At 32.8% G+C, this 27,748-nt stretch overlaps 1 protein-coding gene across 4 annotated transcripts in view; it reads left to right on the top strand.

Annotated features, from left to right (window-relative positions):
- Positions 1 to 27,748, top strand: part of LOC129746189 (protein phosphatase 1 regulatory subunit 14B) — a 184,318-nt gene that overhangs the window by 86,596 nt on the left and 69,974 nt on the right. For 2 of the 4 annotated variants that reach the window (XM_055739736.1, XM_055739737.1), the window contains exon 2: positions 4,717 to 4,822. The gene's annotated coding sequence lies outside the window, so the exon portion shown is untranslated. Of the gene's footprint in view, positions 1 to 4,716; positions 5,301 to 27,748 lie in introns of all 4 variants that reach the window. The other 2 variants (XM_055739734.1, XM_055739735.1) reach the window with 1 other exon arrangement.

Raw genomic sequence — 27,748 nt, 5'->3', positions numbered from 1 at the left:
TATTTCATACGTAAAGCAGAGCGCTGCCTTTGGCTGATCAGCTTTTCCGCAACGCCCTCAACTGGTCTTTATTTACTTCTATGTTGATGACCATGAGGAAGTCGATAGCTTTTATGTTTTCAAAAAAAATAGTGGATGTACCTTTGCCTGCCATATTTATTAAGTTTGGGTGGGTTCGGGTTCGGAATGGGTAATATTCAGTTGTATTTTACGGTAAAATTTTTACCTACTAAGTCTGCAATCAAAATAGAAGCTCGTACCCTATTCAGGCTACAAGTTAAAAAAAAATCTTCTCTAAGGGTGAAGGTTTTGTAGAAGTATGAAAAAAATAATCACCCATGCATGACTACGTACGCAATAAGCAAACGTATTTTTTACGCATGTAGAAATCGATTCCGCCAAGCTGCGAGATTTTCCGCCGAGGCGCATATTGGCCAACATCAGCACCTTCACGCGTTCGAGTGTTTTTTTTTCGTTTGCTGCTCTGCTCCAAGTTTTTGCCAGATCCCCACAATACCTTCACATAAATAAGAACGGAAAAAACAGAAGCGCATCGAATGGAAATGTGCCGCGGCGCAAAGCAACAAAAACGACCGGTCGATTGGTAAATTTGAAACGAATTTTCAAGTAGGTACGGTACAGGTACTAAGCCCCGATTGGAAGGTGTGGGTACGGTTTAACGAGGTATTTTTCCTATACCTTCGTCTTCTTCAAAAAGGCAAGGGCCGTCCTCTCTAGCTTTGGAGGTCATCGTCGTTCCTGAAGAGTGCTCAGCTCGTTCGGACGAATGAAGAGGTATTTTAGTAGCGAAACACAGAAAAAAACAACAAGATTACAAACGACAAATGTAAAATGTAAAAATTTCTATCATGTGAAAATGATCAAAATTGCGAAATTATCAAAATTGTTTAAATTGGCAAAATTGTCAAAATTTGTCAAAATTGTCAAAATTGTCAAAATTGTCAAAATTGTCAAAATTGTCAAAATTGTCAAAATTGTCAAAATTGTCAAAATTGTCAAAATTGTCAAAATTGTCAAAATTGTCAAAATTGTCAAAATTGTCAAAATTGTCAAAATTGTCAAAATTGTCAAAATTGTCAAAATTGTCAAAATTGTCAAAATTGTCAAAATTGTCAAAATTGTCAAAATTATCGAAATTGTCAAAATTGTCAAAATTGTCCAATTTGTCGAAATTGTCAAAATTGTCAAAATTGTCAAAATTGTCAAAATTGTCAAAATTGTCAAAATTGTCAAAATTGTCAAAATTGTCAAAATTGTCAAAATTGTGAAAATTGCCAAAATATTCAAAATTGTCAAAATTGTCAAAATTGTCAAAGTTGTCAAAATTGTCAAAATTGTCAAAATTGTCAAAATTGTCAAAATTGTCAAAATTGTCAAAAAACTAAAAATTTCGAAATTGTCAAAATTGACAAAATTTAAAAAATTTACAAAATTGACAAAATTGACAAAATTTACAAAATTGACAAAATTGAAAAAATTGAAAAAATTGACAAAATTGACAAAATTGACAAAACTGACAAAATTGACAAAATTGACAAAATTGACAAAATTGACAAAATTGACAAAATTGACAAAATTGACAAAATTGACAAAATTGACAAAATTGACAAAATTGACAAAATTGACAAAATTGACAAAATTGACAAAATTGACAAAATTGACAAAATTGACAAAATTGACAAAATTGACAAATATGACAAAATTGACAAAATTGACAAAATTGACAAAATTGACCAAAATTGACAAAATTGACAAAATTGACAAAATTGACAAAATTGACAAAATTGACAAAATTGACAAAATTGACAAAATTGACAAAATTGACAAAATTGACAAAATTGACAAAATTGACAAAATTGACAAAATTAACAAAATTGACAAAATTAACAAAATTGACAAAATTGACAAAATTGACAAAATTGACAAAATTGACAAAATTGACAAAACAGACAAAATTTAAAAAAAAAAATGACAAAATTGACAAAATTGACAAAATTGACAAAATTGACAAAAAAAAACAAAATTGACAAAGTTGACAAAATTGACAAACTGACAAAATTGACAAAATTGTCAAAATTGTCAAAATTGTCAAAATTGTCAAAATTGTCAAAATTGTCAAAATTGTCGAAATTGTCAAAATTGTCAAAATTGTCAAAATTGTCAAAATTGTCAAATTTGTCAAAATTGTCAAAATTGTCAAAATTGTCAAAATTGTCAAAATTGTCAAAATTGTCAAAATTGTCAAAATTGTCAAAATTGTCAAAATTGTCAAAATTGTCAAAATTGTCAAAATTGTCAAAATTGTCAAAATTGTCAAAATTGTCAAAATTATCAAAATTGTCAAAATTGTCAAAATTGTCAAAATTTTCAAAATTGTCAAAATTGTTAAAATTGTCAAAATTGTCAAAATTGTCAAAATTTTCAAAATTGTCAAAATTGTCAAAATTGTCAAAATTGTCAAAATTGTCAAAATTGTCAAAATTGTCAAAATTGTCAAAATTGTCAAAATTGTCAAAATTGTCAAAATTGTCAAAATTGTCAAAATTGTCAAAATTGTCAAAATTGTCAAAATTGTCAAAATTGTCAAAATTGTCAAAATTGTCAAAATTGTCTAAATTGTCTAAATTGTCAAAAATGTTAAAATTATCAAAATTGTCAAAATTGTCAAAATTGTCAAAATTGTCAAAATTGTCAAAATTATCGAAATTGTCAAAATTTTTGAAACTGTCAAAATAGTCAAAATTGACAAAATTTTCAAATTTGTCAAAATTGTCAAAATTGTCAAAATTGTCAAAATTGTCAAAATTGTCAAAATTGTCAAAATTGTCAAAATTGTCAAAATTGTCAAAATTGTCAAAATTGTCAAAATTGTCAAAATTGTCAAAATTGTCAAAATTGTCAAAATTGTCAAAATTGTCAAAATTGTCAAAATTGTCAAAATTGTCAAAATTGTCAAAATTGTCAAAATTGTCAAAATTGTCAAAATTGTCAAAATTGTCAAAATTGTCAAAATTGTCAAAATTGTCAAAATTGTCAAAATTGTCAAAATTGTCAAAATTGTCAAAATTGTCAAAATTGTCAAAATTGTCAAAATTGTCAAAATTGTCAAAATTGTCAAAATTGTCAAAATTGTCAAAATTGTCAAAATTGTCAAAATTGTCAAAATTGTCAAAAATGTCAAAATTGTCAAAATTGTCAAAATTTTCAAAATTGTCAAAATTGTCAAAATTGTCAAAATTGTCAAAATTGTCAAAATTGTCAAAATTGTCAAAATTGTCAAAATTGTCAAAATTGTCAAAATTGTCAAAATTGTCAAAATTGTCAAAATTGTCAAAATTGTCAAAATTGTCAAAATTGTCAAAATTGTCAAAATTGTCAAAATTGTCAAAATTGTCAAAATTGTCAAAATTGTCAAAATTGTCAAAATTGTCAAAATTGTCAAAATTGTCAAAATTGTCAAAATTGTCAAAATTGTCAAAATTGTCAAAATTGTCAAAATTGTCAAAATTGTCAAAATTGTCAAAATTGTTAAAATTGTCAAAATTGTCAAAATTGTCAAAATTGTCAAAATTGTCAAAATTGTCAAAATTGTCAAAATTGTCAAAATTGTCAAAATTGTCAAAATTGTCAAAATTGTCAAAATTGTCAAAATTGTCAAAATTGTCAAAATTGTCAAAATTGTCAAAATTGTCAAAATTGTCAAAATTGTCAAAATTGTCAAAATTGTCAAAATTGTCAAAATTGTCAAAATTGTCAAAATTGTCAAAATTGTCAAAATTGTCAAAATTGTCAAAATTGTCAAAATTGTCAAAATTGTCAAAATTGTCAAAATTGTCAAAATTGTCAAAATTGTCAAAATTGTCAAAATTGTCAAAATTGTCAAAATTGTCAAAATTGTCAAAATTGTCAAAATTGTCAAAATTGTCAAAATTGTCAAAATTGTCAAAATTGTCAAAATTGTCAAAATTGTCAAAATTGTCAAAATTGTCAAAATTGTCAAAATTGTCAAAATTGTCAAAATTGTCAAAATTTTTAAAATTGTCAAAATTGTCAAAATTGTCAAAATTGTCAAAATTGTCAAAATTGTCAAAATTGTCAAAATTGTCAAAATTGTCAAAATTGTCAAAATTGTCAAAATTGTCAAAATTGTCAAAATTGTCAAAATTGTCAAAATTGTCAAAATTGTCAAAATTGTCAAAATTGTCAAAATTGTCAAAATTTTCAAAATTGTCAAAATTGTCAAAATTGTCAAAATTGTCAAAATTATCAAAATTGTCAAAATTGTCAAAATTGTCAAAATTGTCAAAATTGACAAAATTGTAAAAATTGGCAATATTGGCAAAACTGTCAAAATTATCAAAATTGACAAAATTTTTGAAATTGTCAAAATTGTAAAATTTTTTTAACTATTTACAGCTTTCAGACTGAAAAAAAAAATTGAATCCTATAGATGGTTTATAAGTGTTTTGTCAAGACAGGTAGTTTTAATTATTGATGACAATATTCATGTTTTAAAATATATGTTAATATAATTTTCTTGAACATTTTTCAACAGCAATTGGCTGATAATGGATTGTAATTAACAGGAGAGATTTTTTTCACATTCGAGAAGTGCATAATTCCGTCCAGCAAGTAGGAACAATTTTCTTAGTAATTTCGGTTTAAACAACTTGTTTTTTCTCTTTTTTTTTTCAGAACAATTAACCAACAAATGTGCAGCAGAACCGGAGTGAAAACAGGCAATAATTTGAAGTGAAAAGCAGTGAGGGCACTACGGCAGTTTCGTGTTTCTGGAGAAAAGGTAAAGTTTGGCCCCTTTTTTCTACACATAATTTCCTACCAGCCGGTGAATGTGTTTGTGTTTCGGTGTGGGTTTGTTTTGATTGGTTGCAGTCAATTTGGAAAGTGAATCATTATTTTTCATCTGCACTACGAAAGTGACGAAAAGAAGATATTTTCGATAAACCAGTGTGTCATCAGTGTGGTTTCCGGGAAAATCTAGTGTGAACATACAGCAAAAATTGGAAAAGTTTTTAATTAAAATCCTCGCTACCTTGGCCTTAAGTCTTGTTCCGGAACATCCAGCGAAAAGCAGTTGATCTCAGGGGCATCGGCTGAGACGCCGAGAAGTTGAAAAAGAGGCCGAGCTTCGATTCCGGATCACTTTTTGGGCACGAGACCGTGACTCGTCACACCCACGCCGGGATTATAAAGCTGGAAAATTTCTCATCTTGATACTGGTGCGAAGATTTTTTCTTCTTCGACCCCATTTGATTGAGGTAAGTCGAGATTAGATAAATTTACATCTTTATAAATTTCAATGCATGGCACCGTGTAAATCCCTTCATTTATTAGTTGCTGGGCAGCTAGCGCTTATCGGGGTGTGGGAGATCGAAAAATTTGGCTCTTTTTGGGGCGGCTTTTTGTGGGTGGAGTTGCCCTAATGAGCTTAACTTTCGACTTAGACGAATGGGTCGAATAGAAATTCGGTCAAAACAGACACAGTGGTTTGATTCAAAAATGTAAGTACAGTTTTAAAAATGATTTCTCCAACATTCTAAAAAAAACAAAAATTCCTGTTGAACAAGTTTATAATCTTAAGAATAACATTTGCTTTAAATCAATCTTTTTTCCGAAATTATCGGAAGACTTCACTATTCTCTGTTCTTTGGTATCTCGAAACGAATGGATAATGGAAAAAATGCCAAAAATTAACTCCACTGCGGACAAGAGAAAGCAAGAACCGAAACAGGAGGCAACCGGGCTCAGCGAAAAAAAAAAGTGAATTTAATCAGGTACAGCTGGCTGTTATTAAGCTTCAATTTTTCTTTTCGTCTGATTCTTTTTTTTCCAACCCCATCGTGATTGTTGATCCGTGGAATTCGGGGCTGTCTCGTGAATACTTTCCATTGTCAAATTTTAAGGGAGTCTACTGAAAGTAATTGAACTAGTGAGTCAAACGCCCGTCGAAAATGAATTTGAGTCGGATTTAGATTGAGATTTCAGTTTCAAATTTTAGAGCCAATTTGACAAAGTTGCCACTTTTAACCATTTTTGAAATTTTTACCAAAAATTTGTGAAAAAGTTGGAATCATTGAACCAATACTGAAAGTTATCTCTAGCTATAAATAATCTCAACCGTTTGGTCGAAAATGGTAGGAACACACAATAAATTTTCAAGCGGATCGTTCATCAGTCGATATGCGCTGTTGTGTAACCGCCAAAACTTTGCGCCATTTTCACCTTCAACTTCCGTTGGCGAATCGAATCGAAAATCGTTCGCATCGTCCCAATTTCAACGACGATTCAGCATCATTATCAACAACAACAATAACCGAACCAAGTCCGAAGTCTGCCAAAACAGATCATAAATCACATCGATTTCGATTCCAAATGTTCGAGTTTCGATATGCGAAAATATAGAAAAAAAAGTAAAGGGCAGAGCAAAATTAATTAATATACGCAAACGTTCACTTCCGCCCGGTGTAACCGGTTTCGAGTTCGCAGAATATGACAATCGTGTATTATTGGACTTTGAACTCGTGCAAATATTATGTCAGGCACCATATTTTCGTAGTCAATTACTATATCCGTCGATTGAGCAAACTTTTGCCCCATATGGCTCATATTCGTTTTTTTTGGCTTTTGCAGCTGAAGCATGCAGATGTGTTAAATTTACGGGAAAACTGGTCTGTGAATGTGAGCTGTATGTATAGATTATTATTAACCGCATTCAGTATGAAGCAACAAATAAATTTACTCCTACCGATGACGAAAGTTTTGGATGCGGCTGACAGCTATTTTTAACATTTCACTAAAAGAGAGGATTTCATTCGGTGTGAATTCTGCAGTTTGATTTGAAACCATATTGTCAAAATTGTTCAAATTGTCAAGGAAGAATGGGAATTTTTTTTTCGAATGTTTGGTTCGAAAAAAGTACAAACATTTTTGTCCAGTCTCCATTGTCAAATTTTTCAAATTGTCAAAATTGTCAAAATTGTCAAAATTGTCAAAATTGTCAAAATTGTCAAAATTGTCAAAATTGTCAAAATTGTCAAAATTGTCAAAATTGTCAAAATTGTCAAAATTGTCAAAATTGTCAAAATTGTCAAAATTGTCAAAATTGTCAAAATTGTCAAAATTGTCAAAATTGTCAAAATTGTCAAAATTGTCAAAATTGTCAAAATTGTCAAAATTAACAAAATAGTCAAAATTGTCAAAATTGTCAAAATTGTCAAAATTGTCAAAAGTGTCAAAATTGTCAAAATTGTCAAAATTGTCAAAATTGTCAAAATTGTCAAAATTGTCAAAATTGTCAAAATTGTTAAAATTGTCAAAATTGTCAAAATTGTCAAAATTGTCAAAATTGTCAAAATTGTCAAAATTGTCAAAATTGTCAAAATTGTCAAAATTGTCAAAATTGTCAAAATTGTCAAAATTGTCAAAATTGTCAAAATTGTCAAAATTGTCAAAATTGTCAAAATTGTCAAAATTGTCAAAATTGTCAAAATTGTCAAAATTGTCAAAATTGTCAAAATTGTCAAAATTGTCAAAATTGTCAAAATTGTCAAAATTGTCAAAATTGTCAAAATTGTCAAAATTGTCAAAATTGTCAAAATTGTCAAAATTGTCAAAATTGTCAAAATTGTCAAAATTGTCAAAATTGTCAAAATTGTCAAAATTGTCAAAATTGTCAAAATTGTCAAAATTGTCAAAATTGTCTAAATTGTCAAAATTGTCAAAATTGTCAAAATTGTCAAAATTGTCAAAATTGTCAAAATTGTCAAAATTGTCAAAATTGTCAAAATTGTCAAAATTGTCAAAATTGTCAAAATTGTCAAAATTGTCAAAATTGTCAAAATTGTCAAAATTGTCAAAATTGTCAAAATTGTCAAAATTGTCAAAATTGTCAAAATTGTCAAAATTGTCAAAATTGTCAAAATTGTCAAAATTGTCAAAATTGTCAAAATTGTCAAAATTGTCAAAATTGTCAAAATTGTCAAAATTGTCAAAATTGTCAAAATTGTCAAAACTGTCAAAATTGTCAAAATTGTCAAAAGCTGGGAAGAACTCGCGGGTAACTTTTCGTCACAGACCCCCTTGAAGGAAATGTGGAGTAACTACCGGAGAGTTCAAGGTAAGAAAAGGAGTAACCAAATCAACTCAATCCATTACCAAGGCGAAACAGCAACTGACCCTCAGGCCATGAGCGAGATGCTAGGCGACGCATTCGAAAAAGTATCTAGTGAAAGTGCGTATAATGAAAATTTCCTCAACTATAAACACCAAATCGAATCCGATCCGTTACCCATTTCCGCTGATTCGGGCCACCACAATCAAAACTTCAGTATGTACGAGCTCGACGAAGCCCTTGAAGGTTTGAAAGGATCCACACCAGGACCAGACAATATTCATTACGCGATGATCTCACATCTCCCCCTTGATGGAAAAACTCTGCTCCTTGAAACATACAATCGCTTATGGGATGAATCAGTATACCCTCAGAAATGGACTAAATCGCTCGTTGTTCCGATCTTCAAAGGTAAAGGACAACGCACAGACCCTCTCAACTATCGCCCAATCTACCTTAACAGCTGCATTGGAAAGGTATTCGAAAGGATGGTTAATAATCGCCTTGTTCATCTTTTGGAAACGAAAAGACTTTTCTACAACCACCAATACGCTTTTCGAAAAGGCAGAAGCACAGCAGATCATCTGTGCACTCTGGAAAAAATAATTCGCGTTGCTTTCAGTGAAAACAAAATAGCCCAAGTAGCCTTTTTGGATATTAGCAAAGCCTACGACACCACCTGGCGCAGACTTTGCCTCGAACAGCTAATAAGTAATAACATTGGCGGAAAAATGGTTAGTTTCCTTCAAGAAATGCTACGCAACAGATCCTTCCAAGTTTCGATCAATGGAAAAACGTCAAGCAACAAGGTCATGGAAACAGGCCTCTGTCAAGGGTCCGTGTTAAGCGTAACTATGTTTCTACTGGCGATAAATACACTAACCAATTACCTACCAACGAATATCCAGTGCTTGATTTATGCTGACGATGTAGTTTTGATCGCAACTGGTGAAAACGCTGATCAAACCTAAGGAAAACTCCAGACAGCATTGAATCAATTAGGAAATTGGGAAACAAAAACAGGATTCAAAATATCAGCAGGAAAAAGTGCAACTGTTATTTTTCGCTCACCGCATAAGAAGAAACCGTCAAATCCAACCACGCTGACTCTGAATAATGTGTTAATACCGCGTAAAAATCAACACAAATGTTTAGGCGTTACTTTGGACCAACATTTGAAATATCGAGCCCACGCTGAAGAGGTGAAAGCTGCTTGCCAACAAAGAGTCTTGTTCATTCGAAGTATAGCTGCTAGGACCTGGGGAGGAGATAGAAACACCCTCTTAAAACTGTACCGGGCAACAATACTGGAAAAACTTTTGTACGCAGCCCCAATCTTATCAGCCATGGAAGGTAAAATATTTCAATCTTTGGAAACCGTACACAACGCAGGACTTTGAGCGATAGTTGGTGCTTTCAGAACGAGCCCCGTAGTCAGTCTTCAAGCGGAAACCGGCATTCCTAGTTGAGGAACACTTTTCGATCAGCGAACCACACTATACACCGCTCGATGTCTAAGCTTTGATCGCACAGAGGAAAGCACCGAACCGGATGGCGCAACTGTTACCAGTATCAGTAGCAGCAGCAGTGAAGGGGATGCAAGCTCCGACGAAATGTGGGGAGAACGACCAAGAGTGCAGCCCAACTCTTACAGAAACAGAGGACAACATTTAATGACCGAATTAGATCTCCATTTGCCGAGAACAGCAGTATTCAAAATCCCAGATAGCCCGCCGTGGCTAAGATCAAAGCTTAATGTAGACAAAAGCCTCCATCACCAACTTTCGCTAGGCGCAACATCGAACGGCCTCAGACAAATTTTCCATGAATTACGACAAACAAAATATCGCATCCACAGATCAATCTTCACAGATGGATCCAAACAAAACTTGAAGTGTGGCTATGGCGTAGTAAGTGAAGATTATGTGTTTCGAATGCGGCTGAACAACATAAGTAGCATTTTCGCAGCGGAAAGCGCAGCAGTAGAACGAGCACTGTCCTGGATAGTTGACCAGCAGGTACCTCGAGCTTACCTTTTATGTACAGACTCGATGAGTGTTGTGACAAACCTCGAAAAGTGCAAGATAAACACCAGATGGAAAGACTCTGTACAAGTCCTGCACAATCGGATCGTCGAAATGGGATCAGAAATAGTGTTTTGTTGGGTTCCCAGCCATATCGGGATTCCCGGAAACGAAAGAGCTGACTTCGAAGCGAAAAAGGCTTTGGAATTGCCAGAGGAAGTCGATCAAGTAGTCGACTACAAGGAAATAAGAAAAGTTGTCAAGACACAGTTCAGGAACCGATGGCAGATGCAATGGCACACAAGTCTGAACAATAAATTGCGGGAAGTTAAAAACACCGTCCTACCCTTTAAAGCAGCCTTTTTGGGAAATCGAAAAGATGATGTTATACTAGCCCGGTCACGCATCGGACACACACTGCTCACCATGCTTTCCTTCTGGACAGAATAGACCGCCCGCTTTGCCCCAGATGCAACGAAGTTTTGACTGTCAAACACATAATCGCAACGTGCCCACAACTGGAAGAAGAACGAATCAACCACGGAGTGCCGGGTAATCTTCGAGAGGCGTTGGCAGACAACAGAGAAATGGCCAAGAAAGTGATAGAATATTTAAAATCCATTGAATTATACAACAAAATTTAGTATTACTTTGTAACAAGGAAACAGCGAGAGACCGAATGTCAAAAAGGTCCTTAATAAAAAAATTGTCAAAATTGTCACAATTGACAAATTTGTCAAAATTGTCAAAATTATCAAAATTGTCAAAATTGTCAAAATTGTCAAAATTGTCAAAATTGTCAAAATTGTCAAAATTGTCAAAATTGTCAAAATTGTCAAAATTTTCAAAATTTTCAAAATTGTCAAAATTTTCGAAATTGTCAAAATTGTCAAAATTGTCAAAATTGTCAAAATTGTCAAAACTGTCAAAACTGTCAAAATTGTCAAAATTGTCAAAATTGTCAAAATTGTCAAAATTGTCAAAATTGTCAAAATTGTCAAAATTGTCAAAATTGTCAAAATTGTCAAAATTGTCAAAATTGTCAAAATTGTCAAAATTGTCAAAATTGTCAAAATTATCAAAATTGTCAAAATTGTCAAAATTGTCAAAATTGTCAAAATTGTCAAAATTGTCAAAATTGACAAAATTGTCAAAATTGTCAAAATTGTCAAAATTGTCAAAATTGTCAAAATTGTCAAAATTGTCAAAATTATCAAAATTGTCAAAATTGTCAAAATTCTCAAAATTGTCAAAATTCTCAAAATTGTCAAAATTGTCAAAATTGTCAAAATTGTCAAAATTGTCAAAATTGTCAAAATTGTCAAAATTGTCAAAATTGTCAAAATTGTCAAAATTGTCAAAATTGTCAAAATTGTCAAAATTGTCAAAATTGTCAAAATTGTCAAAATTGTCAAAATTGTCAAAATTGTCAAAATTGTCAAAATTGTCAAAATTGTCAAAATTGTCAAAATTGTCAAAATTGTCAAAATTGTCAAAATTGTCAAAATTGTCAAAATTGTCAAAATTGTCAAAATTGTGAAAATTGTGAAAATTGTGAAAATTGTCAAAATTGTCAAAATTGTCAAAATTGTTAAAATTGTCAAAATTGTCAAAATTGTGAAAATTGTGAAAATTGTCAAAATTGTCAAAATTGTCAAAATTGTCAAAATTGTCAAAATTGTCAAAATTGTCAAAATTGTCAAAATTGTCAAAATTGTCAAAATTGTCAAAATTGTCAAAATTGTCAAAATTGTGAAAATTGTCAAAATTGTGAAAATTGTGAAAATTGTGAAAATTGTGAAAATTGTGAAAATTGTGAAAATTGTGAAAATTGTCAAAATTGTCAAAATTGTCAAAATTGTCAAAATTGTCAAAATTGTTAAAATTGTCAAAATTGTCAAAATTGTGAAAATTGTCAAAATTGTCAAAATTGTCAAAATTGTCAAAATTGTCAAAATTGTCAAAATTGTCAAAATTGTCAAAATTGTCAAAATTATCAAAATTGTCAAAATTGTCAAAATTGTCAAAATTGTCAAAATTGTCAAAATTGTCAAAATTGTCAAAATTGTCAAAACTGTTAAAATTGTCTAAATTGTCAAAATTGTCGAAATTGTCAAAATTGTCAAAATAGATCACAAGGTTCTCTGACTTTGTCAGAAAGTAGGCTAGAGGAACGCGGTGAGGTTCAGTGAGTTTGTTAGTAAACATCGGAAAATTTGTTGGAACTGAAGGCTTTGGTAGTGAACAAACTCCACGAACTCCATAGTAGCCAAATCAAAATGGCTGAATCGGGAGTTTCTCATATCGTTACACCTCCTATATATACACACCTTGGGTATTATTATGGTTTGAAAATTTTCGTTTATCTTTAAAACTGTGTTCTGTGATAGGCTATTCGTTGTTTTTCTATTAAGTTTAATCCATGAACATCCGCTGAAAATCGAGATCCAAGTAGGCATAATGATCAGACTGTGGAGGACGACGACGGGCGGAAAAGTCAAGAGCGAAGAATTAATTTTTCTTCTCGCCATGCCATGAAGTTGATGGCCGCATCCTCCCTCCCACAATTCGAAATATCCCAAACGGACAAAACGATAAGTACCTACCCCATGTTTTGTTCGAATCATTTTTACGAAAGGTCTCTTCTGTCTCATCGTCGTTCCGTGGTATTTCCGTTATTTCGCCATACCTTCAATTTCAATTCATTTTTCCCCATAAAAGAACATCAATATTTCGTCTCAAAGCAGAGGTCATTTTCCGTTATGCTTAGGAAAGCTCGGCTTCCACAATCCAGAGGAAGTGTCAAAGTCGTGAGGTTCAACTTTTTTTTTCTCTCTCTTCCAATGTGGCTTCAATCCGGTGGACCAGAACAAGAATTTTAATCCACACAAAAGGTGATCCGAAATTGCGATTACTTGGTCACGTTTTTTCGTTAATTTCCTCTCGACTCATCTCCAGAATGGTCGGAATTGTTGAACCGAAGGAAAAAAATGGCCACAGACAGCAGTTACCAATAGTGTAGATTCCTATGTTCGTCTGAAGGAAATCTGCTCCTGACACGTGGATCCGGATCCGGAGTGTCGGCGGCTACACGCACCAAGAAAAAACGGTTTGTTACGTGACGCGAGTTCCAAATCCGAAATTGCTGCGAAGTAAATACAAAAACAGTCAAGTGTTGATTCAACGAGTTTATCGATTTTGGAAATTAAGATTAAATTCCAGAACATTTTCTTCTGCAATGCACACAAACCAAAATAGTTAAAAAGCAATTGGGACTAAAATGTAAATTTATCAAAAACAAAATCATCCTTCCAGAGTGAGTAACTAAAAATTAAATGTAGGTTGTGAATACTTATTTTACAGTGGTGGTTGGTGACCCAAAAGTTTTCGAAAAAACAAATGTGGCCCATTTGTCAATTTCTGCAGCGGTCTAAAGTATAGTCTTTTTAAAATAGTAATCAACAGATTATTTGACTATTAATTCTAAAAATCCTAATGATATAAGACTTTAAGCTTTCATCATCTTGCGAGTGGGACATTAATAGATTAAACTCTTCCATGCAGAAACAATCCAGAAATTAAGTATCTGCATTTGAAAGTATTATATGCTGCGAACCATTCCTCGCAACTGTAAATAATTACCTCCATCGCGCGTACCTACAGCGTTTGCCAAAATTTTACTTTGTAATTGACGTAAACTATTTTTCCACACATTCACGACATTCAATATGCCGTCTGGGGCGCTGGATGTGTCTAATCCAATTTTGATTATAGTGCAAAACAGAGAACGCCCACACCAAGCCAAATATCGTGGCGGCAAGGGAAAAGACGGGTTTTCGCTACTGGGCCGTTTTTGCCGGGTTTTCAGGGTTATGTAGCTGTGTAGATTATTCGTATACCTAGTTGTGTACATATAGGTAGGATCACAGCCGATGAAATTGCTTTGATTCGCATTAGCTGCTTATTGATTCGAATTTATTTATTTACATGGTTCATTTCGGTGTAAAATTGGTGCTGCCCCGGATTTTCATCGTTCCGTCATCATCACCACCCCACGAATGAGGAGAATTATGTACGTACATAAGTACATACATGGAGAGCATTGCTGACAGCATTTCGGTTAGTGGAAGGTTTAATTTCCACACATCGTGAAAAATTTCCACTTATTTTCACAATTGAGTAGTTTGGCTAGCTGTGGGAGTATTTTTGAAAGAGGATTACGCCTAGCTCCACTTTTTGGGTTCCAATCAATCTGTTTTCCAAAGTTAGATCTCGCCATTTTTTTTGATGCCTTAAATCGATTTTCAGAATGATTTTCTAATAAAGTAGATTCAACTCGTGATTTTGAAATTTTGACAAAACTTCGTTAGAGATGTATAAGCTTTTTAAATTTTCTCTAAACACCTGTTAAGTTGTTCTAAGGACTTAAGATATGGCTAAAGTTTCTCAAACATGAAGTCTAATCCACAATCATAATACATGGATATCAATAGGTTTTTACGCTTGAACTCCCTTCAAAAGTTGCTTACGTAATTTTCCTGTTTTATGCTAAGTTAAATTCTTCATCGTTAGCCTTTTGTTTTTTGGGTACGTGATCTTCGGAAACCATTTTAACCTTCTCGAATTAGTGCTTTAATTTTCTCTGCTAGAGTATGCTGATGCTGTCGTCTTCACATGATATGGAGAAAACGACTGTGGTCAATATTGTTTATATCCCGTTATGCACATTACCCAAGCAACAATTTTAGCTTTATTATGGTCAGCAAAATTTCGTTTGGACTATAGCATTAACCTTCATAAAAAGCTAAAGCGCATTCTATAACATCACCTGGACTCTAATAAAGCCAAAATTGGCCCTACCCTAGAAACGTCATCATGACATATCATTGTTGGTCATCAATGTTGGTCACCAAAGCTTTTATAAAGCTCTCATTAAACATGTTAGGAATTTTTGTTTTTTTTCGATTCTGTGAGTTCTCGGAGTTTTATTTTTATTTTTTCCAGCAACCATTATGGTTGATGAATGATGATTGCATTATTGAGATATGATCTGGTAAAATTAATAGCCAAAATATCAATGTTTTAACCATATTATGAGCCTCTTTTGTACTGCCAGTCAAGATTTTAGGTAAAATGTGTATGAAATAGTATCTTAAAATAAATGCGCCTCGTCAAATCTGATGGTCAATTGATGGAAAATAGGCCTGAAAAAATATTTTCCAATGCTTGCATTGTGAATCCATCAACATGGCGTCATTTTGTGCCGTTCGATTTTGCACCCAACATGGCGTGAGTCAATTCAAAGTTTTATTATGGTTTAATGATGACCCCAAAAAAAGCTACGATTTGACGTTTCTCTCGCAAGCCAACCAATTACACGCTTAGGATAAGTTCCTCATTTCTGAGTTGTTAATCATTAGTACAGTGAATGAGGACAGACTTTTTGAATGAAAAGGGATTGGTTGTGAATGACCTGTGGAATAAATCATGAGTTGAAGTCAAATTTCGTTGTCTGACGCCATCTTGAAATCCAAGATGGCGGCTTCCGCTGAACTTTAAAATGTCGTAAATGACTTGAAATCGCATGAAACCCTATCAATATTGGTATTGGGTGAAAGGGCTAAACGAGTAGAAGTCGAATTTCGCTATCAGACGCCATCTTGAAATCCAATATGGCGGCATCCGCTGAACTTTCAATGCTGTAAATGACAAATAGTCGCATTAAACGACCACTATATGGGTATTGGTTGAAAGGGCTAAACTAGAAGAAGCCGATTTTTTTTCTTTTCGACGCCATCTTGAAATCCAAGATGGCGTCTTCCACTGAACTTTGAAATGCTGTTAGTCACTGTGAATCGCATGAAAGGCCCACAATATTGGTATTTGGTGAAAGGGCTAAACTAGAAGAAGTCGAACTTCGCTATCGGACGTCAACTTGAAATCCAAGATGGCGGCTTCCACTGAAGTTTAAAATGCTGTTAATCACTGAAAATCGCATGAAACTTCCACAATATGGGTATAAGTTGTAAAGGATCAATGAGTAGAATACAAATTTCGCTATCAGGCGTCATCTTGAAATCCAAGATTGCGGCTTCCACTGAACTATAAAATGATTGAAATCATTGAAAGTCAGTTGAAATTTCCACAATATGGTCATTGGGTAAAATGGCTTAATCAGTTTAAGTGGAATTTCTCTATCAGATCATCTTGAAATCCAAGATGGTGACTTTCGCTGAACCTTAAAATGCTGCAAATAACTAAAAATAGCATGGAACCCCCACAATATGGGTATTGGCTAAAGGGCTAACCTAGAAGAAGTCAAATTTCGCTATCATGTGCATCTCGAAATCCAAGATGGCGGCTTTCACTGAACTTTAAAATGCTGTTAAACACTGAAAATTGCATGAAACTCCCACAATATGGGCGTTGTGTGAAAGGACCCAACGAGTAGAAGTCGAAGTTTTCTATCAAACGATATCTTGAAATACAAGATGGCGGCTTCCACTGAGCTTTAAAATTCTTTAAATGACTAGAAACCGCACAAAAGCTTCACAATGTTGGTATTCGTTGAAAGGGATAAACTAGAAGAACCAGACCCTGATTGTTTTTGGCAACCCGCTAGATTATTTTGTGTTGTCAAAACGAACGATTTTTTCCCAACTTTGTTTTTACTTAGTACTACATTTTTTATCGTGTTTTTGATGCATTTAGCACTTTTCGTGTTTTGTCGATAGTTTTCGTTTTTTGCCATATTTGTTATTTATGTAATTGTATTATGTATATCATGCTGATATGTCTAAATTGTATTGGTCCTATTATAGCGAAAACTATAAAGTAATGTTGTTTCTGTTATTTGTTTGATTTAGGGACATGTGCCAAAATCGGATGTTGCCAAAATCGAATGTTGCCAAAAACGATCGGGGTCTGTATTGTGGTTGTTTTGTGCGATTTTGAGTCACTTACAGCATTTCAGAGTAAAGCGAAAAGAGAAAATCGACTACTACTCGTTTAGCCCTTTCACATAATACTAATATTGTTGGGGTTTCATACGATTATAAGTCATATACAACATTTTAAAGTTCAGCGGAAACCGCCATCTTGAATTTGGATGGCGTCAAATAACGAAATTCTACTTTTACTGGTTCATCTCTTTCAACTAATACCCATATTGAAGGGGTTTGAGGCGATTTTCAGTCATTTACAGTATTTTCAAGTTGAGTGGTAGCCGCCATCTTGGAAGTTAAGATGGCGACGGACAAGGAAATTTGACTTCTACTCGTTTATTACTTTCGCCTAATAACAATATTGTGAAAGTTTCATGATATTTTCAGTTATTTACAACTTTGAATATAAAAGCGGAAACCGCCATCTTGTATTAATGATGGCGTCAAGCAACAAATTTTGTTCCTCCTATTTGAACTCTTTCACTCAATACTCATATTGTAGAGTTATTCATTCCACTTCCGGTAATTCGATGTTTTCATAAATTTTTATAATTTTTTATCATTCTAACTCAAAATCAACACACAGAACTTATCAAAAATGTGTAAAAATGGGAATTCCAATCCAAATATGTGCTATCTAATCTGAGCGTGTCCTGTTTTGACATCTTGATCGAGAACTGTCACTAAGTTTTATGCCGGTTTAATAATCATGCACTGAGTCAAGGAATATTTGAAGAAGGTAGTGCCAAGGCAGCCCTGCTTCAGTATTGGTACAGGCTGAGACGTCACAATCACGAAAAATCTGTTAATTTACTAGGATAGTTTTCTTTTTCGATTGTAATTCGAAGAATCTGTTGGAATTTATCCACTTTGAAAACATGTTATTGTAGAAGGATTCTTGCTCTTCAAGAGAGGTACAAAAAAAGTTGCATTTTCGAATAATTTTTCTATAAAATAGACCATCGAAGTTCGAAAAAATGGTGGATTTTCACCACTGAAATTTTCAAAACTTTAAAATTAGTTCAAAGTCTTTCATGAAAATGTTCAAGTCAGTGCAGTTTAAGCTCCTTATTACAATAAAGTGATCAAAACACAATTTTTTATACAAAACCACAATCTTTTATTGGCATTTTAGTTAACTGAGTTAACAATCATGAATTGATGTTAATTGTTCTACATAAAGGTTGTATATGGTAATCGGGTTGGATTAAAATCATGACAATCAGTTGAGCACTCAATATCTACCAGCTAGACCTTTTTGAAGCTGATATTTTCTTCATTTTTGCACGTTTTAGCATCAAGGCGACATTGCATTCATTAATAAATTAAGAACAAAAACATAATGCAATCTTCCAAGGACGAAAAAACTTCATAACATAGTGAAATAGAGACCTTACAATAAAATCAAAATGAAATTGGAGATCGATTTCGTTCTCAAACGTGTTTTTCTTTGAAATTCCCACCATTCTCACATAAATTTTCGATACAATCGTTTTTGTGACGTCACAAAAAAATCCAATATGGCTCTCGGCACTACCTTATTTAAATATTCCTTGGCACTGAGAACATGCAAAAGAAAGCTTGGAGCAAACTTCTAAGTTTGTGTTTTATTATAGTTTAAACGTAGCATTCCTAACTCTTTCAAAATAACTAAAACAGTACATATGTTTAATGGAAGATTTATGAGCGTTTTCAAAACTATCTGAAAACAAATGGTCGATTCAAGAATATAAGCATTTTGCATGACCATAATAAAACGAGATGCACAAAAAAAGCCATAATAAAACCATAATAAAACATCGAAATGCTTGTTAGCTTGATCTGTGTTACTTGGGTAAGCTATTATCGAACAGTAGTGACTCATATAGTAGCTATCAAATCACTTCAGTAGTTTCTAGCTTTTCAAAAAGTGGATTGCAAAACTAACGAACATTTGTTATCAAATAATGAATCACGTTATTGATATCCTAAATGATGAAATGTGGAAATATTGTGTACTAAACAACTCACTGCTCAACGACGCCGGTTTACTAAATTCATGCATTGTCGAGTCATTTGGAATTGAAATTGAAATTTCGTTTTTTCGGAACATTGAGTGCTTCGAGGCATCCCTAAATCGAGTCCGATTAAGCTGAAATTTTTCACAAGTCGGTTTTTTGGGTCAATCTGAATAACAAAGTTGACCTTGGACGAATACGGTCGTGTTTTTTTATCGGTAGCGCGTTCCATCTACGTTCTAATACCTAGGGTATTTCGGGGGAATATGCACCTGCTAAGGGAAATGACCGAGTATGCGTAATACATAAGCTAAACACCCGAATATATTGCAACGTGTGCTTCGTATTTCTATCTTCTACTCATATTCTGTTAATAATATAACTTTTTATTGTAAAAACTATGAAAATTTTCGATTTTTTATAAACGCCTTTAAAAGCAACCTTTGAAATAATTGGATGTTAAACGCCCCAGTGTAGGCAAATGATGCTCCAAAACATTGGATCAAAGCGACTCAAAAACATCACAATATTCACAGTGAAAATAAATTAATTCTGTTATTTGATTCGAGAAACGTGGTAAAAACATTCTTTTCTAAGTTTATTTACACATAAAAACAAGTGGTTTGTTAACATTTCTCAATGAAAAAAATGAAAAATTTTGAAATTTTTGACTTTCTTTTGAACTGTGTCAGTTTCAACCAAATTTTTCTGCTACTTTTGGTGACAAATTTAGTGAACCGATCGATTTTCAGTGCACGTTTTTCACTCAAATCCGATCGAAAGTTATAATTATTATGCATCCTAATGATAATTTAGGACTAAGCAAAGAAGAAGATCTATCAATCATATTGATAATCGGTCTGTATTCATGGAAAAATGCACTCCGAAATTGGGAATAAAACACGTGGTTTTGTTCACATCTTACCGAACAGCACCTTGAGAGGAGGGCGATTTGTCCATAAATTGATGGGGGCGTTCTGATCGGATATTTAAAATTTTATAAATCTTCAGTTCACCATAAAACAACAATTTACCACGGTTTTTCATCAATAGATAATTCAAATATATAATTTGAACAATCAATAAAATCAAAGATGAGAATGTTTTAAGCAATCATCTTGGTGTAAAAGTCTATTTCATTTGATCACTTTTTACAACTTAAGTGATGGATAGCCACCACAAAATTTAATTTGATTGTTATTCTTGTTTAAATGAATATCTAGTATTCATTTTTATGTAAACTACAAGATATTGGTTTTAAGAACACATTTTTGTAAAAAGAATCCGCTAAAAACTTCGCAAATCTCCAAAATGTATCAAAATATAGTCGCTAGCGTTTTACCCCGATAGGGGACGTTGTTTTTTTGGTGCTGAAAATTCATAAAAATTTAATATCAAGTTTTGCAGAAGAATCAGTTTAATTTTCTATTTGGATTCTCCCCCGGATTTTGCGTAAAGCAGGAGCGCCTGGAAAAGCAGAGGCCACAAAATTCAAATGATGCCCGATCAAAACGACTCTTCGAGAGACAACAATTTAACCTTAACCTTCAGAACCAAGGGATCCGGAATCGAAAAATACGGATGAGTATCGTTTTTTTTTAGTGGGGAAGAGGGGGATCATTGCCAAAACAATTGCTACTAGCTGGTGATCGATACTTCGATATTTTTTATAACTTTGGTAGGATAAAATTAAAAGAAAACTAACCTGAATCTTATTTCAAAGGTAAGGTAACAGATTCCTACTATTTTCAAATATTTAGTAAGTTTTCTATTACACATTTGTCGTTTCAAAATTTTTAGATTACCTTTCAGTTTTATCAGAACATAACACATCTTCATTAATATTAGGTACTAGCTGATTTTACCCGGCCTTGCTCGGGTTCACATAAAAAATAAATCAAAATGAGTCGTTTGACTTTTTGAAATTTTGAAAGTTTTCTGTTCATCATCATAACAAATTGGACCATGTTTGATCATGTAAGTTTTTTTTAAAGTTTTGATTGGGATTATTAGCAAAGTTTATCGCTTTCATATTATTGAATAACTAATAGTTTTTAGGTTTGCTAATGGAAATTTGAACTAATTTCCCTTGAATGCTTATCCTTTCTATCAAAAAAAAACATTTCAATTCAAGGTTGCTAGGTTGCCCGGATTTATCCGGATTTGCTAGAACATTAGACTCAAAACTTGAGGTAAGTCTGGTCCGGCCCGGTTTCCCGGATTTTGTTGCAAAAAGCCTGGATTTTGCCCGGATTTATTCACATCATTTTTAAAACGTTACTTAAACTGAGATTTAATTATTATAATTTTTCATTCTTACGTTCAAATAGAAGTTTGAAATGGCAAGTTTTAGAAATAATCATGACTTGTGTTTGGAAGCTTGATATACAATTTAAAATCTGCTGATGTGATTTGTTGAAAAAAAATATTGCAAGTGTATTTTTCGTTATTAAAACTGAATAATTCCGCGGTTTTGAAAAAATTTGCCTGGATATTTGAACATTTTGAAATCAAATGCTGGATTTTGCCAGGTTTTTCGATAAAATTGGCTGGATTTGTCCGATCCCGATGCGTCCGGAAAAAAATTCTGGCAACCTTATTTTCCACCCACCATTTGAGGAAGTTTGAATTGCATTACCTTTTTTATTATCATCAAATGATAACATTTTTTTTATATCTTTTCCATGTGTTATCTAGTGAAAATTCAAAGTATTAAGTTTGTAAACAAATGTTAACAACCTCTTTTCAAGATCTCCCCGTAGAATGGAATACCTTTTTAAGTTTTATTTCTATTTAGCCGGCCTTGCTCGGGTTCACATAAAATATAAATCAAAATGAGTCGTATGACTTTTCAAAATTTGAAAGCTTTAAATTTGACCCATATTTGGCTATTTTAGCTTTGATAGTCTTTTTAAAGTTTTATTGAGATTATTCAATGTTTTTATTATTTCCTCATTCTTGGAAAACTTATAGTTATGAGATTTTAATTAATTGATAATCAAAATAATTTCCCTTGAACCTTTATTCATCGTATCCCGAAAAACATTTTTTCACTCATCATGTTTTAGGAAACTTGAGAAGATTTGGCCTTATATTTTTATCTTTAAATGATAACATTGTTGTTTTTATCTTTCCCATTCCCCAATAAAAATCTCTTTTGGAGGGAGATCATCCCACTTTTCAAGATGGTTATCTGTACAATGGTTTCTTCAATTTTTATTTACTTAGTAATTTCTAAAAAGACTTCCGAATCTTGTTGAGCCATGTTGAAAGCTCACTTTCTCCGTTTTTAAATGTATGTTTGATTTTCCGATTTTTAATTTTACACTGTTTTATGAGTACATACTTGTTCTTAAATGTTGAACGTTCCATTATTTAATAGTTTATAAATGTTATCGAAAACAAATAATTTTGTCCGAAGTTACCATTATAGTGAAAAAGTTGAAAAAGGTTTTATTTGAGTTTTATTCCTATATTTCTATTCTTGGGCACAATCATCCCAATAATTATTGTAAAGAGTGGTCAATGTTTAAGTTCTTAGATTTCATTTGTTCGAAGTGTAAGCCTTCTTAAAATTGTATGGTAGAATTGAACACATTGATGGCCAAAAATAACATTAAAGTTATAAATGTGCCTATGAAATTGAAATGTATTAAACTAAAAATCTCAGATTCAATAATCTGATCAGTTTTCAAATCCCTCGACGGATATCAAAGCGTAGTAACTTTTAACACAGAGAATAGACATACAAGCTAGCCCACGAAACTTGTGTAAAATTTCCAACGATAGTTTTGAACAATTTTTTTGTTTTTTGGCTGGACCTTTTCGAAAACTGGCCATTTGAAAATTTGATTTGTAACTTTTAACGGCGCTATTTCAAGTCAATTTCTAACGTATTTTTTGAGTGTCAGCATTTGAAATTTTACACACTTTTTGGAAGATTTTTTGTTCGAGCTTGTACGTCTGTTCTCTGTGCTTTTAACTCTGAATCTTTTTTTTTTTCTCTATGAGGGATTCTAAAAGTACGAAAATATTGTGAACTTAAATAAAATTTGTTACTTTGATTTATCGGCCTAGCGGTGAAAAGTGATGTCCTTTTTAGTAGGGACATCTAAAGATTACTAATGTGTGGTGGTAGATGCAACTCTATCTGTATCTACCACTTCATAGTAGTAGGCTCGTGAGGAACAAAAATTTGGTATGTGATGGTAATGCTTCTAGACAAATTCTACCCGCTCATCTTCACCATCTTTCATTTCTTCTAACCTTCTATCCATCTATATAAAAATTTCATAATCTTTAGATGTCCCTACTAAAAAGTGTGGTAGATAAAGGTAGACATGATAATAAATAACAGAAAATAAACAAAAATCTAAGAAGTTGAACTTCTTACATAAATCTACATGTATAATTAAAAATGAAAATAATATTAATAATAGAATATTAAAAGAAAAACTTGGCAGCACTGCTTGCGCTTTAGCAGTGGGATGTGATTTGATAATACGTTGTGTGATTGTTTGCGTGTGTAAAAATGTTGGGTAAAAAGATGAAAAACTGCAAGTGTGAGTGGAAAGCTAGTCGAACTGAAAAAGGACGGTCATTCTTTTGGCTACTTTTAACGGAATAAGTTCGGAGTGGTATTTTAGGAAAGTGGAATTTAAAAACTTAAAAGACTGTGAAAATGAAGAAAGCAAGAAATGGAAGGTTCACCACAATGGCGTAAGTTGCTCCCTAAACGTAAGTAAACTTTTCGCTACGTTCTTAAAACAATCGCAATTATATGTTGCTCGACACTTGCTGCAGCGAGACTCGGTCACTGTTTTTAAAGAAAATGCCGCTTTGTGGATTTTCAGTACAGTACAAATATTTTGAAACAGCGATGCTGTGCAGAGGTTATTTCGAAAAATTACCGGTATTGCTAAGTTTTAGCTATTCTAATGAGTGATGGTCAAATATTGACATTCGATTCGTTTTCAAAATGAAAGCGCACAATCTCGACGTGAAATGGCTTGATATGTTTGCATATGGAGTGAGGTTAAGTTTTCATTTTCCAATGTTAAAAAAAAAAACCAAAGACTGTAAAAGTAATTAATTTCTCCATGTATGAAGAAGGTGTGACGTCTTTTATGGGTTTATATAAAGAGGCGTTATTATGATAATTTCCCATCTTGAGTTGTCTTATCTTAAAATATTGACAATAATATTTTCTTACATTTAACAATTTTTTCTAGTCAATTTTTGCGGAACTTAAGTAGTGAAAGCTTTGATAATTCATTTTAAAATCATTGTGGATCATCATTATATTGCTTGCCTTCACAGTATCCACCCTTCATGAATGATTAAATTGACTGAATTAATATTATTTACCATAAATAAATTAGCGAATGCGAAAATATTAAACTTATATGGTGGTTTACTATATTACACTTTAAATGACCAAATAAATATATGCAGTACGAAGCCAGATCCTTCATTAAGAACATTGCAAAAATTGAACCCTTAATATAATGATATCCTAGAACCAGTAAGTTTTATAATAAACTAATTAACTGTGGAAGTTTTAATTCGAACGAAAAATATCAATAATCCTATTAATACTAATAACCATTTTCATCAAGCTTAGGTTCTTATGCTGATTGTCAGAGTAATTAAGTATCCATTCCTCCCACGAATAATTTAAAGCTTTAAACAAATTCCATTGTAATAAAATAGGTGACAATTGAAAATAGCTTACTGTTAGACAAGTCCCTATTGATATATGAGAAATATTTGTCTAAAGATGATTTTAAAGAAACGTTATCGGAATATTCACTAAAAGATGGCTTGCTAAGGACAAGTCCCTAAATAAAAGATGGCTTGCTAAGGACAAGTCCCTATTGATGCAAGAGAAATATTTGTCTTAAAATGATTTTCTAAGTAATTTAAACGAAATATTCTCAAAAAGATGGCTTGCTAAGGACAAGTCCTTAAATAAAAGATGGCTTGCTAAGGACAAGTCCCTATTGTGGTAAGAGAAAGATTTGCCTAAAGATGATTTTCTAAGTAACGATAATGAAATAATCATGCATGCATAAGAAAATTTTCTTGAGATAATGATTTTCTAAGTGAAGTTAACGAAATACTCATTAAAATATGGTTTGCTAAGGACAACTCTAGCATAAAGTATATGAAACAAATTTTGTCAAAAAGTTTGCTTAGTTCCTCGAAAATTGAAAAAACTGACTTAAGTTGAATCGAATGACTTGCTAGACTTAAAGATAAGAATTCATAGAACAAAACGGTGGTAAAGTGTCATGAATAAACCTTAAAAAAAATAGAAGAAAATCATTAGCATACGACAAGTCCTCCGCAAAGCTTCCATATGCTGCTTGCAAGCAAAAATTTTGAATACCTTAATTTCATTGCTTCAGTAATTTACAGTATTTACATACGTAGACTATTTGTCAACAATTGTTAATGACACTAGACTAATGAATAGGTCACTAAGTACGATTCAGCACTTGGCAGGGTGAGAGATCTTTTACTACAGATATATACCGTGAAGTCGTCTTTTACCGATCAGGTGCTCTTTATTTCCAAACCACTCAAATTGCGAGTTTAAATGTAAGTGAATTTCCCGTGGAAGACCAATGAAAATTCGAAAGTTGTAGATAAACGTTTCTTGATGGATACTTGATAAACGGATTGCTTCTTTAAACATGTCATGAGTTTGAAAGCATCAATTGTTCTGGTAGAAGCCCGGCCGTTTGATGGTTCAGGTTGATAGTATTTTTAATATTAATATTGACAGAATAGTTGCTTTAATTATGACCATGAAGAGGTAAGATTACAGGTAAAAACAAAAAATTAAAGGATAAACATAACTATGGCTTGCATCATAAATCAACTTTGTGTATCTGGGTGCGAATTCTCAGATAAAGAATTCGGATTAGAATTTAAGAATCCGTTTTAAATTGATCAAGAATGTGAATATCCTAATCAGAGGAATTAAATTTATACCAAGATTGGCAAATCTAGCCTTCAACAATGTGACTCGACACAGTGTATGACACTTATGTCAGAATGTGCCAGTTTGAGATGTGATAAAGATTGGTGGTCCTATTTGCGATTTAATCTATGTACAAAGACGAAAATCCCGGAGAAAATAAAAACAAGACAAAATAAAGCATTCTATTCTATACAAAACCGTGTAGACAAACGTCCGAAGTTACCATGGAATTGTCTTTACTCGATCGGAATATGAAGTGTGAAATCTTGAATAAGTTATGTTTTACACAAAAAGAGGCAAAACCGGAGTCTCACAGTTGTGTTCAAGATTGAGAAAATGAATCTAGTGAAACTTACCTTAAGAGAAGCATACCTTCCTATTGTATTTTAATCGGAAATGCAGTGGAGTTGCCATTTGGCCACATACTTGCGGTTGTTCAAGCGGTAATGCTGTTTGTCCATCGGCGGGTGGATTTGGACCCATGTGTGGTTTCCGGCCAAAACATTAGGGAACTAAATTTCGCACTATACCTACTTGCTGTTGGAGTTTTGTTCGATCGATGCTGTTGGAGTTTTGTTCGACTTTCGTATTACACATAAAGCATTTTACTTATGTTGATATGTTGCCCCCGTGAATCGCAAGAGAGTTGATTTGCTGGAGTTTGGCGATATTATCTTCGGCTGATTGATCTTGTTTTGTTTATATTTTCATGATGGCGTTACACTGCGTTACTCTGTCAGGGTTGGAATAAATGCGCACTATTGTACGAAATTACTCAAGTTGTGTACAATTAATAAAAAAAATATTTTTATTATTTATTTTAATCTATAGCACAATAGGTAATTTGTAACTTATCATCATGGGAGTTTATGACAGAAAGACGAGCAAAACAAAAAAAATCATTAATGAATTGAAAATAGGTACTCAAAAATGTGTTAACTGCTACATGCGTAAACATAGGTATTGCGGTTTCTGGGAAAATTTCTAATCGCGCGACGGTAGGCTTCCGTGCGGTAGGCTAGCCGGAGCAGTAAACACAGTTAAAACATTCACTCTTACTCAGTAATTTCATTGAAAAGTTAAGAAGTAAATTCTTGAATCAATCTTCAAATCATTATTTTGCAAGAGAGGACAAAACATGAAGTCATCGGAATGAAATATTATTATTCTTAGTATTCATTGAGATTGCGGGCGTTAAAATTCCAGACAAAACAAAAAAACAATCTACATTATTGAAAACACATTTTTCCATAGCCTGAGAATTAACGAATTTGGCATGACGAAGATTTTTGATGCGATAAATGCGTCTTTGATACTTTATATGCTGGTCGAATTCAATTATGTTGTCGTTAAAATGTAACATATCGTATATGAGAAGTTAAAAAAAGAAGTTGTGTGCGTGAATAATCTATTATAGGAAATAATACCATTCGCATCGCAAAAAATTGGACTGCGCACTCATAACTGCGAAATTTGTGCGATCTGTCAAATCAGTATAAAATCTGACGGTTTTCTACACCGCTTTTCAGTTAAACTTTAAACGGATAACTCCGACTACAAAACATAGCACGAAATCCAACATTCAATGAATGATCGCTACCGTGTCGTCGAACTCTAAACTTATTTAAACAACTACCGGTTTT

This window comes from Uranotaenia lowii, chromosome 2, assembly GCF_029784155.1.
Source record: "Uranotaenia lowii strain MFRU-FL chromosome 2, ASM2978415v1, whole genome shotgun sequence".
NCBI lineage: Eukaryota > Metazoa > Arthropoda > Insecta > Diptera > Culicidae > Uranotaenia > Uranotaenia lowii.
Note: the sequence above shows the minus strand (reverse complement) of the source record. Positions and strands in the feature narration are given on the sequence as shown.